A 17,849-nucleotide genomic window follows, 5' to 3' on the forward strand; every position below is an offset into this window, starting at 1 on the left:
TGTGCGGGGATTGCTGGTCGGCATAGACCCAGTGGGCTGCAGGGCCTGTTTCCGCGTTGTATCTCTAAGCTAAAGTAAACTTAAAACTAAATATGCAATTGCTTCTTTTACAGTTACAACCCTTGTTAGAACTGACCATGAGGGGGCGGAGGAGGAGAGGGGGGGGGGGGGGGGGGGGGGGGGGGAAATGGTGGGGGGATAGGGTGTGTGTCATAGGGCCTGTTTCCACACTGCATCTCTAGAGTCTAAAGTCTACAAGATCCGGAAGGGTTTCTATTCTGCATCCTCAAGGTTGGCACCCCTGGGGCACGAAGGCTGAAGGAGGCCAGGCAAGTAGAGTGGTGATCGTTCACTGGATGATGTAGACTGTGGTAACTGCTGCAACAGGCCTTTATGGCCAGCTGCAGCTGGGTCTTTGAAAATGACGACAAAACACAGCAAATCTTGCAGACTGATTCCTGGGAACCAGACTGATTTCTGGGATGTCAGGACTTTCATATGAAGAAAGACTGGATAGACTCAGCTTGTACTCGTTAGAATTTAGGAGATTGAGGGGGGATCTTATAGAAGCTTACAAAATTCTTAAGGGGTCGGACAGGCTAGATGCAGGAAGATTGTTTCCGATGTTGGGGAAGTCCAGGACAAGGGGTCACAGTTTGAGGATAGAGGGGAAATCCTTTAAAACCGAGATGAGAAAAATATTTTTCACACAGAGAGTGGTGAATCTCTGGAACTCTCTGCCACAGAAGGTAGTCGAGGCCAGTTCATTGGCTATATTTAAGAGAGAGTTAGATGTGGCCCTTGTGGCTAAAGGGAACAGGGGGTATGGAGAGAAGGCAGGTACAGGATACTGAGTTGGAATATCAACAATGATCATATTGAATGGTGGTGCAGGCTCGAAGGGCCGAATGGCCTACTCCTGCACCTATTTTCTATGTTTCTATGTTTCTATATAGACTCAATGGGCTATTTCTATGCATTATGTAGTTATTGTATGTAGGTATGGCTATAATCTTATTGATCTGTGTGCAAAAAAGAATTTCGCTCTACCTTTGTACATAAAAGAAGCATTGAACAATTGAAAAAGAACCATTGAACCGTTACGTGACATTGTAGATCGAGACCCTTCTTCAGACAGTCATAAGGTCATCAGGAATAGGAGCAGAATTAGGCCATTTGTTCCATCAAGTCTACTCCACCATTCAATCATGGCTGATCTATCTCTCCCTCCTAAACACCATTCTCCTGCCTTCTCCCCATAACACTGACATCTGTACTAATCAAGAATATATCTATCTCTGCCATAAAAAAACGGCCTCCACAGCCTTCTGTGGCAAAGAATTCCACAATTCTCCACTTTCTGACTAAATAAATATCTCCCTCCTAAAAGAACGTCCTTTAATTCTGAGTCTATGAGATCTAGTCTTAAACTCTGCCACTAGTGGAAACATCCTCTCCACATCCACTCTACCCAACCCTTTCACTATTCTGTATGTTTCAATTAGGTCCGCCCTCATTTTTCTAAACTCCATCACGTACAGGCCCAGTGCCGTCAAACGCTCATCACAGTGTAACTTACTTATTCCTGTGATCATTCTTGTAAACCTCCTCTGGACTCTCTAAAGAGCCAACACATCCTTCCTCAGATTATAGGGCCCAAAATTGCTCACAATATTCCAAATGCGGCCTTTCCAGCGCCTTATAGAGCCTCACATTACATCCCTGTTGTTGTATATAAGGCCTCTTGAAATAAATGCTAGCATTCAGTCAAAGTTGCATCGATAATTCGTTCACGTTAATGTCATAGGAGTAGAATTTGGCCAATCGACCCATCGAGTCTCCTCCACCACTCATTCATGGCTGATCTTTCTTTCCCTCTCAACCCCATTCTCCTACCTTCTCCCCATAAACCCTGTTTGGTCATCAGCATGTTTCGGTTTGCACAATTATGCGATTCTATGACCTAGTTTGGTTTGATTTAGTTTATTGTCCCATGGCCCAAGGTACAATGAAAAGCTTTTGCTGTGTGCTATCCAGTTAGTGGAAAGACCATCCATGTCTACAATTGAGCCATCCACAGGGTACAAATACTGTACTTGATAAAGGGAATAACATGAATAACATTTAGTGCATGATAAAGGCAGTAAAGTCCAATCAAAAATAGTCTGAGTTTCTCCAATGAAGTAGGTAGTAGCTCAGGACTATCTACCTCATTGGAGACCCTCAATTATTTTTCCAATGTTTATGCTTTCAAATGTTATCCACAGTTTTGACTATCTTTTGAAAAGAAATACTGTCACAAGAAAACTAGAATGCCCTCATGACCCTGTTCCTTGCAGGGAGCACAGACGAGGGAAACTGGATCACAGTCCAAAAGAACATGTCATGCTTTTCCCACAACCTCAGAGCAAAAATCATGGGATTTGTGGCGTTTATCCATTTCAGTGGCAATCTTCTATGGGATGTGCTAAATGTGGATCTTGTATGGGAAGCAGAGAACCGAGACTGGGAGGAGCCACAAGAATAGATTGGATTCCACTGTGAGTGAATATTCCTATTTTGGTTCCACAGTTTGGTAAGAAAATCCCATGGACACACGGAAAAATGTATGATTTACAAATTTGGCAGAACATGAGCAGCTAATTGGGCTCCTTGCCTGGAATGCTGTACATCAACAGAGCTAAGAAATATTTCAGTGCATGCAAAGTTAGACACAAATTGTTGTAGTAAACTCAGTGGGTCAGACGGCATCTCTGGATAAAAGGAATGGGTGGCGTTCCAGGTCGAGACCCTTCTTCAGACTGAGAGACAGAGAGGGGGAAACTAGAGGTGTGGGAAGGTGCAGAACAAAGCAGAGCCTGCGTCGATGATTCAGGAAAGGTGGAGCCCACAGTGGTCCATTGTTTGCTGGGGACGAAGTGATAATGAAGGAATACAAATGGTGAAATTATCAAGAGGTCTAGGGTGGGGGAGGGATGGAGAGAGAGAGAGGGAATGCAAGGGTTAGTCAAAGTTAGAATAATCAATATTCATGCCGCTGCCTTGTAAACTGCCAAAGCGAAATATGTGTGTGGCCACACTCTGACAGTGGAGGAGGCCCAGGACAGAAAGGTCACTATGTGAGTGGGAAGGGGAGTTGAAATGTTTGGCAAATGGAAGATTTTTGGTGTCAACTAGCATCTGCAGATCCTTCTTAAACACTGTTCAGTACATGCGTTGATCGGGTGCTTTACTAGTAAACACAAGGAACTGCAGATGCTAGAATCATGAGTCAACTTTTCAAAGTGCTGGAGTAACTCAGCGGGTTAGGCAGCATCTCTGGAGGAAAAGGATAGGTGACATTTCAGGTCTGAACCCTTCTTCAGACTGATTGTAATAGGATAGAGAAAACTGGAGGAAGAGGAGTGGGAGTGCGTCACAAAGCCAGACAAGTGATAGGTGGATACATGTGAGAGGGAGAAGGGTTTAGTTTAGTTTAATTTAGTTTTGTTTAGAGATACAATGTGGATACAGGCCCTTCGGCCCACCGAGTCCATGCTGATCAGCAATCACCCTGTGCTGTATCTCTAAAGTCTACAGTTTAAAGTTTGAGTTAGAGTTTCTTTAATTTATTGTCTCATATACAGAGGTACAGTGAAGTTTTTGTTGCATGCCAACCAGTCAGCGGAAAGACAATACATGATTATAATTGAGCCATGCACAAGTGTTCAGATATAGGATAAAGGGAATAACGCAAATAATGTTCAATGCAAGCTAAGTCCAGTAAAGTCCAATCGAAGAAAGTCCAATGAGGTAGATAGTAGCTCAGGATGCTTCTCTAGTTGTTGGTAGGATGGTTTAGTTAGTGTGAAGGGGTGTTTGTTGGTTGGCGTGGACTTGACGGGTTGAAGGGCCTGTTTCCACACAGTATCTAAACTAAACTAAATATCGGTGGATTATCCTTCCTTCAGATTCTTGCTTTCAGGTGCATAACCTGCTATTGCATCTCAAAGGGAAAGTAAGCATAGAGATTTAGGGAATTAATTTATAACAAGGAACCCGATTGTCTGGTTTGTTTTTGTTTGTATTATTTGGTGCTTTCTGTTTGTGTATTATCTGTATTTACTGTAAAAATGAGAGTTACACGGTATTCAAAGGATGTTTTGTCTGAGGAAGTTTGTGGATTAAGTGCTCACTACCAGACTCAGGAACAGCTTCTTACACTCCATTATCAGGCTGCTGTGCGGTCCTTCTATAAGCTAGAGTACTGTCCGATTCACCTCTAACCCATCAAGGACATTCAACTCTACAATGCTGAGAACTATATTCTACACTGTGTCTTCCCCTTTGCTTTATCTGTTGTACTTCAGTTTGACTTGATTGTGTTTATTGATTGATTGACTGAAAGGCACGTTGTGGAAATAGGCCCTTTGGCCCATCAAGTCCATCTATCGCCCGTTCACACTGGTTCTATGTTATCCCACTTTTGGAACACTGCTCACACACTAGAGGCTATTTACAAAGGGCCAATTATCCTACAAAACCGCACGTCTTTTAGACGTGGGAGGAAACTGGAGCACAGGAGGAAGCCCACACAGTCACAGGGAGAATGTACAAACTCCACATAGGCAGCATCTGAAGTTAGGATGAAACCCGAGTCTCTGGCGCTGTGAGACTATATTCTGCACTTTGCATGTTCCTCTTTACGCTACCATTTTATAGACTTATTTATAGACATTTAGGGATACAGCGCGTAAACATGCTCTATGGCCTACGGAGTCCAAACCAATCAGCGATCAGCTCATGCACTTATACCATCCTACACACTATGGACAATTTTTACAACTTATGGAAGCCAATTAACATACAAACCTGGATGTCTTTGTAGTGTTGGATGAAACTGGAGCAGCTGGAGAAAACAAACACGGTCACAGAGAGAATGTACAAACTCCATACAGAGAGCACCTGCAGTCAGAATTGAACCAGGATCTCTGGAGTTGTAAGCTGCTGTGCCATTGTGTTGCCCTATTGAGTTTGAGTTTGATCTGCTGGATAGCATGCAAAACAAAGGTTTCACTGTACATGCGGCAATAATAAACCTAAACTTAAATCTTACTTAGCATCAGGATGGGACTATACAGAAATGTTGCTGATCTACTTTGTACCTTGTTTAGTTTTAATTCAGAGATACGGCATGGAAACAGGCCCTATGGCCCACCTAGTCCACGACAACCATTGATCACCAGTTCAACCTATTGTTTAGGAAAGAACTGCAGCTGCTGGAAAAATCGAAGGTAGACAAAAATGCTGGAGAAACTCAGCGGGTGAGGCAGCATGTATGGAATGAAGGAATAGGTGACGTTTCGCATCGAGACCTTTCTTCAGACAGGTCTCGACCCAAAACGTCATCTATTCCTTCGCTCCATAGATGCTGCCTCACCCGCTGAGTTTCTCCAGCATTTTGGTCTAGCTACCAATTCATACTCGTTCTTTTATCACAGATTAGCAAGGGTATCCAAGTTTATGGGGTGAAGGCAGGACAATGGAGTTGAGAGGGAAAGATTAATCAGCCATGATTGAATAGCAGAGTAGATTTGATGGGCCAAATGGCCCAGTTTTGCCCCTTGAACCTATGAACTTATCCCATTTAACTCATCCACTCCCTAAATAATGCAATTCAGTTAATTTCATTGCATTTCCTCAATATATAAGCAGCAAATAAGAATTTGTTCCACACAGAGGGAGAAGGAAAAATCTTCAAACATTTGACTTCAACTGGAAATTGGAAGAAACTTTGGATTTGCAGCAGGTGCCAGTCTTAGGTCTTCATTCAATTTGAAAGGTTTGTGTGTGAGCATCTATTGTATGAAATGCAACAGCAGGTGAGCCTGCTAAATCGGTATTGAAAGAAGGAGGAAGCACCTGGGTCCCTGCACTCCCAAATGAGCTGCCCTTTCCCTATTCACAGGCATGTCGATGAATGCACAGAGGGCACGGTACACCTGAACAATGATGCGAACAGGAATCTATTGTACTTCCATCTCTGTTCACACACAATCGCAGGGCCCTGCAGTTCCCACAGTGAAGCACAATACACTTTTCACACAAATTGTTATTTAAAGGTAATTATTCTGAAGGTAAGGTTCCAAATGTGGTAAACAATCCGTTGGACATTCCTAGCATAGTCCTTTTTGTTCTTCAGCTTTAGGTTTCAGCAACAACTCTGATCTGCAGTTCACTACTCTCTCTCTCTCTCTCTCTCTCTCTCTCTCTCTCTCTCTCTCTCTCTCTCTCTCTCTCTCTCTTTCTCTCTCTCGCTTTTCATCTCTCTCCCCTGTCTTTCTGTATTTCTATCTATCTCTATCTTTTTCTCTCTTTAACTTTTTTTCCTCTTTCTAGTTCTTTCGTTCTTATCTTTCGCTCAATCTTTCCTCCCTGTCTCTCTTTCTCTTCTTTTTTTTAACTCAGTGGGTCAGGCAGCATCTGTGGAGAAAAGGAGTATTTAGTCTGCTCCACTGCGACATCTCTTCAAGTTCTGCCTACTATGAAGAAGTTCCCCTCTCTCTGACGGAAGTTCTGCAACACCCTCTCTCACTGCTTCCCTTTTGTGATTCCTGCTGCTCTCTGGGTCTATGACCACATTTTAACCAGGCCTGTAGGTTATTTGGCTTCTGTAAATTGCCCCTGGTGTGTAGGATGTAAACGTGGGATAACATGGTGCTAGTGCATTGGTGATCGCTAGTTGGCGCACACACGGTGGGCCAAAGGGCCTGTGTCAACGTTGTATCTCTAAACTAAACTAAACTAAACTAAATTAATCTGTTCTAGTTTTAATACAGGGGTCAAAATGCTAATTGCTTCCCACTTTTTATCCATGCACCTTAAAACAAAAAAAGAATTTAACTGTAAAATGTCAAATAAATAAAACAAACAAATAAATGTTAAACACAAAATGAATCACCCCTTAACTCACCATGCACTCTGAAGACACTCTGCCTGAGAACATGATTTATTAGTTGTAGATCGGAAGAATACAACAGTAAGAACTGTGTCAACAATTAAAATATTGATTCATCTGTCAATATCTGGTTATGATTTATCGTTCAGAATATATTTGTTCACTGCCGACGATAATGTCAGATCCAATGTGTCTCGGGCTGAGAGTGAGTCCATGCCGAATGTAATAACATAAAATAGTAAAATACAGGATATTTGTTCACCCCAGCCTGCTCCACCGCTCAACAAGATCATGGCTGATCTTTCATCTCAGCGCCATTTCCTTGCTGTATCGCTTGATTCCTTTAATATCCAGCGATTTAGTTTCAGTTTTAGAGATACAGCATGGAAACAGGTCCTTCAGCCCTTTGAGTCCACACCGACCATCGATCACTCGTTCAAACTAGAATTAGAATTAGATTAGAATTAGATTCCTTTATTGTCATTCAGACCTTTCGGTCTGAATGAAATTATGTTGCCTGCAGTCATACAAAGAATCAATAATAACAAAACATACAATAAACACAAATTAAACATCCACCACAGTGTTCACCAAGCACATCCTCACTGTGATGGAGGCAAAGTCTTAGTCTCCGTCTCTCCCCTCCTTGTTCTCCCTCTGCGCTGAGGCGATTGATCCAGGCCGGAGATGCCGTCCTCCAGTCCATCGGACCTCCGTGGTGATGTCGCCGCCGCCGGAAGCTGGAACGCCGTCTCCGCTCCGAGACGGCCCGCCACAGCATCAGCTCCGGGCCGCCGCCCCAGCTCCAGGCCGCTGCTCCCGCTCCAGGCCGCCGCCCCAGCTCCGGATCCCGCAGTCTCCGCTCCGGGCTGCCGCCCCAGCTCCAGGCCGCTGCCCCAGCTCCGGGTCCCGCAGTCTTAGCTCCGAGCCCCGCTGCATCAGCTCCAGGCCTATTTCCATGCCATCCCACTTTCTCATCCACTCCCTACACACAAGGGCCACTTTTACAGAAGCCAATTAACATACAAACCAGTACGTCTTTGGGAAATAGGAGGAAACCGGAGCACCCGGAGGAATCCCATATGGTCAAAGGTTCTCTTTTGGGTGACACGGTGGCCCAATGGTAGAGTTGCTGCCTTAAGGCACCAGATACCTGGGTTTGATCCTGACTATGGGTTTTGTCTGTACAGAGTTTGTACGTTCTCCCCATAACCAGGTGGGTTTCCTCCGGGTGCTCTGCTTTCCTCCTACACTCCAAAGACGTACAGGTTTGTACTTGGCTTCTGTAAAATGTAAATTATTCCTCGTTTGTAGGATAGAACTAGAGTACGGGTGATCGCTGGTCAGTGCAGACATGGGGGACCAAAGGGGCCTATTTCCAAACTGTATCTCTAAAACTAAAAGTAAACTAAAATTAAACTGAGTTGCAAGAAAAATGAATTGCAGATGCTGGTTAATACCAAAGATAGGCACAAAGTGTTGGAGTAACTCAGGGGGTAAGGTAGCATTTCTGGAGAAAATGGATAGATGATGTTTCAGGTCGGAGCCCTCCTTCAGAATGAATCTCCAGAGATGCTGCCTGACCCACTGAGTTACTCCAGCACTTTGTGTCTAAACTCAGCTGGTCAGGCAACATTTCTTTTGGGGGGGGGTGAATGGATAGGCCATATTTTGGGTTGGGACCCTCTCAGTTTGGACATTTTACATGACCAAATTCGACTTAAGTAACATTATTTGAAAATTCTCAAGCAATATTTATTTGAGCTTCATGAATCAAGTAGGCCGACCACTCAATATATTAATAGGCTTTCAAAATGGTCTAATGAATTTATGGTTAATGCATTGAATTCTCTGGTTACATTCAATGTGAAGGACTTATCTGACTGGACAGAATGCTGCTGGTGGCAGAGTGAGGTCACATCATATGGAACACAGTACAGGTCCACCACAGATTTTCCGGCAACTGATGGCCCGGCTCCTCCTTTAATCTGGACAAAATTATGAGAGAACACTTGAAATCCCAACCCCCTTGGAAGTCCCCCTGAAAATATGGTGCCTAGGTCGGGTGAGGCAGCCTATCTCAACCCCATCTTAGTTTAGTTTAGTTTTGTTTAGAGGTATAGCATAGAAACAGGCCCTTTGGCCCACCAGGTCCACACCAACCAACGATCCCTGCATATTAACACTATCCTACACACACTAGGGACAATTTTTACACTTACCAGGCCAATTTACCTACACACCTGTACGTCTTTAGAGTGTGGTAGGAAGCCGAAGATCTTGGAGAAAACACCCGCATGTCACGGGGAGAACGTACATAGTACGGACAGCACCTGTAGTCGGGATTGAACTCGGGTCCCTGGCGCTGTCAGCGCAGCGCCACGGTGCCATCCTGATTAAAGAAAGTTCAAAGGTCTCCAATGAGTTAGATGGGAGACAATGACTTCACTAGCTGGAGAGACAACTGTTCAGTTGCCTGATAACAGCAAGTAAAAAACTGTCTCTGAATCTGGAGGTGTGTGTTTTCACACTTCTGTACCTCTTGCCTGATGGGTGAGTGGAGAAAAGGAAGTGAGTGATCTTTGATTATTCCGAATTTTCCAGGATTATAACTGTCTGCAATGTTTTATGTGGTTCAGTCTTAATAATGGTATTCTGACAAGGAGGATGAAAGTGCCACTGATATTCTATATAGCAAGAGAATTCAAAGTGGTGATAATGCCACCTTGGAAGGCTTCATATGCAGCAGTCTATGGGCTGGTGACAAGGCTTTATTCTACGGGCCTCTGCAGGTCCTTTTAGTGTTGCTTGCTGTTCACAGATTAGAGTGCCAGCAGAGAGAGATCAGAGGGGATTTAAAATAGCTCTTTGTCTCTGCACAGTAGATGAGAAACCTTAGTGCCTCTGAGGTGATAATGAATCCAAAATTACCTTATACTTCTGGGAGAAATGTTTAAATCCAGCCCAATTTCTTCTGTCAGCTATAAAGAATGTGAAATAGATTCTGGGGAGACACAATTCTAATTGGGGAAGGATTGTTCCATTTATAATAGTGTATATTGTAGGGGCACCATGGTGGCGCAGCGGTAGAGTTGCTGTCTTGCAGCACCAGCCTTGGGTTCGATCCAGACTATGAGTGCTGTCTGTACGGAGTTTGTACGTTCTCCCTGTAAATGCGTGGGTTTTCTCCAGGTGTTCCGGTTTCCTTCCATCCTCCAAAAATGTACAGATTTGTAGGTTAATTTGGCTTTGGTAAAAATTGTAAATGTGTCGGATATTGCTAGTGTACAGGGGGCGCTGGTGGGTGGGCCGAAGGGCTTGTGTCTCTAAACCAAATTAAACTAAACTAAACTAAAATAAACTAAACTAAACTAAAGTGTAGTCCACGCTTTTACCGAGTCAAAGTCAGAGACATACAGCATAGAAACAGGCCCTTCAGCCCATTGTGTCCTTGCTGACCATCAATCTCCTATTATTATGAATCTTACATTAATCCCATAATTTATTCTTCACACATTTCATTATGTATAGAATTAGGATGTTTTGTTACAAAACGTTGAGTAACTCAGCAGGTCAGGCAGCATCGCTGGAGAAAGGAAATTGGTGACGTTTTTGGGGTTGAAACATTTCTTCAGACTCTCCAGTGTCTGCAGAAGGGTTCCATCCTGAAATGTCACCTATTCCTGTTCCCCAGAGATGCTGCCTGAGCCGCTGAGTTACTCCTGCATTTTGTGTCTTCCTTAGTGTAAACCAGAATCTGCAGTTCCTTCCTACACATGTTATGATACAGTTGTACAAGATATTGGTCAGTCTACCCCCATTGTGCCTTCCCCCACAGTGGTATCCATTGTGGGGGGATGATTTTTTGTCTGTACGTAATCCTGTTAGTCTTTGTCCAAGATGGCTGCCGTGAAGAGAGAGTGGACGCTAGCGCGCTTTAGCTGCCGCTGCTCTCTCTTCAAATTGTGTTTTTGATTGTTTGTTTTTGGACTGAATTCTGTTTTTAATTTGTGTTTCTGTGATGTCTTTATTATTTATTTTATTCTGATTATATGTTTTTAGTCCTGTTAATCTCTGTAAGGTGTCCTTGAGATGTCTGAAAGGTGCCCAAAAATAAAATGTATTATTATTATTATTATTATTATTATTATTATTATTACCCCATGACAGAAAGGGGAGATGTATAGTTTGACAGCCACAGGGACGAAGTATCTCCTGTGGCATTCTGTACTGCACCTTAGTGGAACCATTCTATTGCTGAAGGTACTCCTCAGGTTCAAGTCAAGTCAAGTCAAGTCAAGTCAAGTTTATTTGTCACATACACATACGAGATTTGACCCGAAATGAACGTGTCAATGCTCGCGGACTTTTGTGCAAAAGACAAACAACAAAACAACCAAACAAATTATAAACACAATCATAACACACATATTCTTTTACATAATAAATAATAGAAGGAAAAAAAACGTTCTGTAGAGTTAGTCCCTGGTGAGATGGGCGTTTACAGTCTGAATTGCCTCTGGGAAGAAACTCCTTCTCAACCTCTCCGTTCTCACTGCATGGCAACGGAGGCGTTTGCCTGACCGTAGCGGCTGGAACAGTCCGTTGCAGGGGTGGAAGAGGTCTCTCATGATTTTGTTTTCTCTGGAGTTGCACCTCCTGTTGTATAGTTCCTGCAGTGGGGTGAGTGAAGTTCCCATAGTGCGTTCGGCCGAACGCACTACTCTCTGCAGAGCCTTCTTGTCCTTGGCAGAGCAATTACCAAACCAGATGGTAATGTTCCCGGACAAGATGCTTTCCACCGCCGCTGCGTAGAAGCACTGGAGGATCCTCGGAGACACTCTGAATTTCCTCAATTGCCTGAGGTGGTAAAGGCGCTGCCTTGCCTTACTCACCAGTGCTGAGGCGTGTGATGACCATGTCATATCCTCAGAGATGTGGACTCCCAGATATTTAAAACAGTTCACCCTATCCACAGGATCCCCATTTATACTCAATGGAGTGTACGTCCTCGGATGATGTGCCCTCCTAAAGTCCATGATCAGCTCCTTCGTTTTTTTGACATGTCCTCCCCTGCAAACGTGTCCCATCTACACTAGTCCCACTTGCCAGCATGTGCCCATATCCCTCTAAACCTGTCCTATCCAGGTATCTGTCTAATTGTTACCCCTCAGCATGTCCTTATTATATTACTCTTTTTGCGTGAGCATTTTGTGTACAAATAAACTGCCATATTTTCCTGTCAGTAACTACACAAATCAATAAAATTGTCTAAAATAGTCTGGATATCCCAAAAGACATTTGACCCTTAATATATAATTGCGACTTTTCCTTTCCTTTCAGGTTTTGCTGATGAATGCACACGTTAAACAAATCACAAAATGCTGGATTAACTCAGCAGGACAGGCAGCATCTCTGGAGAGATCCTAATCAGAAAAAGGGTCTCGACCTGAAACGTCACCCATTCCTTCTCTCCAGAGATGCTGTCTGACCCACTGATTTGCTCAAGCATTTTGTGTCTATCTGTGGTTTTAACCGGCAACTGTAGTTTCTTCCTACACATTAAACGATTCCCACTGTTCTCCCAATCTCTAGTTCACCATCCCTGTCATGCTCAATTGAATCTTCTAACAGGATCTTGCTGGGAAGCAGTACAACAGTATCTAATGATTATCACAAGTCTTTTAGATCACAATCTGTTTTGGCATCATCTAATTACAAGATATCAAATCACTCCCAATTTATGTAAAATTAGGCTCTTTTATCTCAGAATAGTATGTGCCAAATTCTCTGTTTGATAACACCCTTTTGTGGACCCCTGGGATGTTGTATTACATTTAAGGGGCATTACAGATGTAGGTTGTTGTAGATATGTTTAAATTTTAAACGTGTTTCCAGGAGAAAACACTCCAGTCATCAGAAATAATTCAAGTTGTCATCCAAATGTATTTGAGGTGTAACATCTGTGTGATGTACTTATCTGGCACTGTAATATGAGTTTGTTGAGCAAACACGAGTATAGAAGTTGAGAGGTCAAGTTGCAGTTACATAAGATGTTTGTGAGGCCGCATTTACATTCAGCTTTCCGTGTACCTGTCTAGATATTTCTTAAACGTTGCATTAGTACCTGCCTCAACTAACTCCTCCGGCAACTCGATCCATTCACCTGCTACCCTTTGTGTAAAAATGGTTTCTATTAAGTCTTTCTCCCCCGCCTTAAACGAATGTCCTCTGGTTCTTGGTTCCCTTACTCTTGGCAAAAGTCTCTATGCGTCCAGCCAATCTATTCTTCTCATGAGCTTGTACATTGATCATTGTGCATTGATCTAGAATGTTCTATCAACAATTTGTCTTCTTGCAACCCAGAATTAGACCTCATCATTCAATCATGGCTGATCGAACTCCGAAACCCATTCTCCTGCCTTCTCCCCATAACCTCTGACACCCATACTAATCAAGAATCTATCTATCTCTACTTTAAATATATCCACTGACTTGGCCTCCATTACCTTCTGCAGCAAACAATTCCATAGATTTACCACCGTCTTACTAAATAAATCGCTCCTCATTTCCTTCCTACAAGAACTTGCAGGTAGAAGAGATTTGTTTAATCTGGCATCATGCTCTGCATAGGCACTATTGGCCGATGGGCCTGTTCCTCTGCATCACTACTCGAATTTCTATTTAATGGAAGTGGTGTATGTTCATAAGCCATTGGAGCAGAATTAGGCCATACAGAAATTCATAAGTTCTATGTGCAGAATTAGGTCATTTGGCCCATTAAGTTCACTCCGCCATTCAATCAATCTATCTTTCCCTCTTAACCTCATTCTCCTGCCTTCTCCCCATAATCCCTGATACCCGTACTAATCAAGAACCTGTCAATCTCTCCCTTAAAAATATCCATTGACTTGGCCTCCACTGCATACTGTGGCAATGAATGCCACAGATTCACCACCCTCTGACTGAAGACATTCCTCATCATCTACTTTATAAAGGAACGTCCTTTTATCCTGAGGCTATGGCCTCTGGTACTAGACTCCCACTAGTGGAAACATCCTCTCCACATCCACACTATCCAGGCCTTTCACTATTCAGTAAGTTTCAATGAGCTCCCCCACAGCTTTCTAAACTCCAGCGAACATAGACCCAGTGCTGTCAAACAATCATCATACGTTAACCCAGTCATCCCCAGGATCATTCTCGTAAACCTCCTCTGTACCCGCTCCAGCATTAGCATATCCTTCCTCAGATATCGGGACCAAAACTGCTCGCAATTCTACAAATATGGTCTGATCAGTGACTAAAAAGCCTCTTTATCCCTCTTTAGATATTATAGTCCTCTCAAAATAAATGTTAGCCGCAGACACCGCCTGAGCTGCTTGTACAGGTACTTCTAGAAATTTTCTGAGTATGATTCTGATAATCAAGGAGAGAATAATGGTTTCTTAGAAGGAACAGTAAAGGGCCTGTCTCACTTAGGATAGTTTTAGGCGCCTAATTGCGACTGTTATAGTTGTAGCAGGTTGCCAAAAAACTGGTGACTGGACCTCCTTTTGACATAAAATTTGAAATAGAATCATTACTTTAACAACAACAAAAAAAACAAAGTCAGCTCCGGCGACAACCTACGTCACCTGGCGACAACCTACTTTAACCTGGCGACAACTACGACAGCACCTACGTCAGGAGAAGTCAAGCTAGGCTCATTGGCATCAAACTTGTAGGTCTTTGGAGTGTGGGGGGAAACTGGAGCACCCACAGAGGTCAGAAAGAAAATGTACAAACTCGGTACAGACAGCACCAATGGTCATGATCAAACCCAGGTCTCTGGCGCTGTAAGGCAGCAACTCTACTCACTATGCCATCCTGTTGTTTTGAGCTTCCTGTTCTCTCTGTTAGAATAAATGAAATTGATAAATAAATAGCTGGAAGAAAATTCATGAGCAAATCAAAACATCCCAATTAATCCAGAAATTTATGGGCTATTATTCACATTGTGAAATATAATTTTGAGAAGATATTAAATGTGCTAGTTTGTTTACTACATTGTTTTTATCATAAACCATTTGATATAAAATAGCTTGTATAAGTACTTTTTTAAAAACCTTCAAGATAATGAGTTGGTACAGCAGTAGAGTTGCTGTTTACAGTGCCAGACCCAGGTTTGACCTTGTCTACGGGTGCTGTCTGTACGGAGTGTGTACATTCTCCCCGTGACCTGCATGGGTTCGCTCTGAGTGCTCCGATTTCCTCCCACACTCCACAGACATGCTGGTTTGCAGGTTAATTGGCTTTGGTAAAATAGTAAATTGTCCCCAGTGTGTAGGATTGTGTTAGTGCGTGGGGATCGCTGGTCGGCGCAGACTCAGTGGGCGGAAGGGTCTGTTTCTGCCCAGTATCTCTAAACTCAAAAACTAAATAATGAGGTTAGAACGATCAACAATAAAAAATGCATGGTCAAGCTTCAAAAGGTTACCTGTGTATTAAGCTACTATATGTCTTCCCAAATCCCTGCTGTGGTCACATAAGCAGGGAAAGGTTGGACAGTAATCAATTTGAAGCGGTAACCACACAGGATTTCCTGTCTAACCATTAGTATCTGGGAGGTTATAAATGTCAAAGTGCCTACGCTGCAATCCAAAAATAAAAGGCAGAAATGTTTAGCTAGTTCCTCTTTAGTTTATTTCACCAAGGACTCCTGCTTCCTCTTCCTGCAATGTTATGATCAAGTTTTCTCAGTCAAGCAGCTAACAATTGTTGGGTTGCGGTACCGAGCATTGTTATAGAACGCCACAAGGTTCAATTACACGCAGCACAAGAATGCACTGATAATCGTTTGTGTGCGTATGTGTGTGTGTACAGATATGTATGTGTGTGTGTGTACAGATACGTATGTATGTGTGTGTGCGTATGTGCCTATTTGCGCATATATGTATCTGTCTATGTCAGTGTGTGCATATATAGTGGCTTGCAAAAGTATTCATACCCCTTGAACTTTTCCACATTTTGTCAAGTTACAACCACAAACGTAAATGTATTTTATTGGGATTTTATGTGATAGACCAACACAAAATGGCGCATAATTGTGAAGTGGAAGGAAAATGCTGGTGAGCACACAGAGAAAACCCATGCTGTCACAGGGAGAAAATGCAATCTCCATGCATTTAGGATCAAACCTGGGTCTCCGGCGCTGTAAGGCATCAACTCTACCACGGCATCACTATGTCATCCTAAGTATAGTTCTCAGCATTGTAGTGGTGTCTTTTTGTATAGTGTTATCTGATCTGTTTGGATAGCATGCAAACCAAAGCTTTTCCCTGTACCTCGATACATGTGACAATAATAAACCTAAACCTAAACCAAGCTTCAGTGTGTCTCCGTTGTGCCCCTTACACTATAGTCCTTCAGCACATACTCAGTCTAGAATGGGCCAGCTGGTAACATTCCCTGACAGACATATTCTTTACGAGAATTATCCCATTAATGAATGGCTTAAGATATGACGTGGGTTTGACAGCACTCGGCCTGCACTCGCTGGAGTTTAGAAGGATGAGAGGACACCCCATTGAAACTTACCAAATAGTGAAAGGCCTGGATTGAGTGCATATGGAGAGGATGTTTCTACTAGTGGGAGAGTCTAGGACCAGAGGTCATAGGCTCTGAATAAAAGGATGTAACTTTAGATAGGAGAAGAGGAGGAATATCTTTAGTCGGATGGATGCAAATCTGTGGAAGTCAATAGTACAGAATGTTTTAAGGTGGGGATTGGCAGATTCTTGATTAGTAAGGGTGTTAGGGGTATGGAGTGACGGGAAAAGGATGGATTGAAAGGTAGATCAGCCATGATTCAATAGCAGAGTAGACTTGATAGGCCGAATGGCCTAATTCTGCTCCTACAACTTGTGAAATTATATTGATCTTCTCGTTGTTCTGCACCACTAGCCTCTCATTCATGGGCATTAAAACATCATTATCAGACCATAGTGTTTTACGTGTAAATGTGTCGCTGTGCTCTACTAATGGTGTGCACATCAAGGGTACTCCGAGTCATTCTTGTGCCATTAAAGAGGAGTCCTTACTTTTATCTCCCGCAGGGGTCTTGAAGTGTAGTGGAAAAAATAAAACGATGGCCTCCACGGCTTTTTTAAGAGGGTAATTATTTCATCAGCACCAACCAGAGGCAAGATGTTTCACATCATCTGAATGCCATTCAGAAGAGATGACGCTGCTGAGAAGGCTATCAGTCTCAGGTACATAAGATGCAATTCCAGACCTCAGGGAAACATGCTGAGGGACGCACTGAAGCTTGGTGCAGCCTATGCCGAGGCCGAGGGATGACCACAGTCTCTGTGGGGGTGGACTAGGGTCATAGAGTTATACAGTGAGGAAAAAGACCCTTTGGTCCAACTAGCCCACACCGACCAACGTCCCATCCACACTAGTCCCACCTGCCTGTGTTTGGCCCATATCCCTTTAAACGTGTCCTATTCATGTACCGGCCCAAATATTTCTTAAACATTGCAATATTATCTGCCGCAACTACCTCCTCTGGCAGTTTGTTCCATACACCCACGACCTTCTGTGTGAAAACGTAACCCCTCACTGTTCCTATTAAGTCTTTCCACCCTCACCTTAAACCTATGTCCTCTGATTCTTGATTCCCGTACTCTGGGCAGGAGATTCTGTGCATCTACCCAATCTAGTCCTCTCATAGTTTTGTACACCTCTATAAGATCACCCCTCGTCTTCCTGTGCTTCAAAGAATAGAGTCCTAACCTGCTTAACATCTCCCTATAGCTCAGGCCCTCGAGTCCTGGCAACATCCTCATAAATCTTCTCTGAACCCTTTCCAGCTTGACGACATCTTTCCTATAACATGGTGCCCAGAACTGAACACAATATTCTAACT

This window comes from Leucoraja erinacea, chromosome 11 (assembly GCF_028641065.1).
Source record: "Leucoraja erinacea ecotype New England chromosome 11, Leri_hhj_1, whole genome shotgun sequence".
NCBI classification, from domain to species: domain Eukaryota; kingdom Metazoa; phylum Chordata; class Chondrichthyes; order Rajiformes; family Rajidae; genus Leucoraja; species Leucoraja erinaceus.